This window comes from Sinocyclocheilus anshuiensis, unplaced genomic scaffold, assembly GCF_001515605.1.
Source record: "Sinocyclocheilus anshuiensis isolate Anshui unplaced genomic scaffold, SAMN03320099.WGS_v1.1 scaffold138, whole genome shotgun sequence".
Lineage (NCBI taxonomy): Eukaryota > Metazoa > Chordata > Actinopteri > Cypriniformes > Cyprinidae > Sinocyclocheilus > Sinocyclocheilus anshuiensis.
The window spans coordinates 33,523-33,961 of NW_015546017.1; positions in this window are offsets into that span (position 1 = coordinate 33,523).

Below are 439 nucleotides of genomic sequence, written 5' to 3' on the forward strand. Positions count from 1 at the left end.
TATATTAAAATATTCTCTATTATATTTAACTTTGTAATAATAATACAATTTGAAAAGCTGCCCTTCTCAAGTCATACATTGACAAATTGAGATGAAGCAACAAAACTTTGTGCTGTGGTGAAGCAATAACAATTTATCTCTTGATATGAGTAAAACCCAAGAAGTAATTTTAGACTTCAGGAGGTGTCCAGTGCCCACTCCTCCTCCTTATGTTGAATAAGGCCCAATACTTCCCGAGGAGACTCAAAACGGCCAGTATGAGCATTACAAACTTGTGTGGAATAACTAGCAACATCACTGGTTCATTTTGTTTGACAAATGTTCTGTAGCGAATCAGCTCATGGGGAAATATGAATAATTAATCATAACTAGTTATAATTAATTATAAATATTTAGATCCGCTGTAGATATTTACTTGACCTCTCAGGGTCAACTGTCT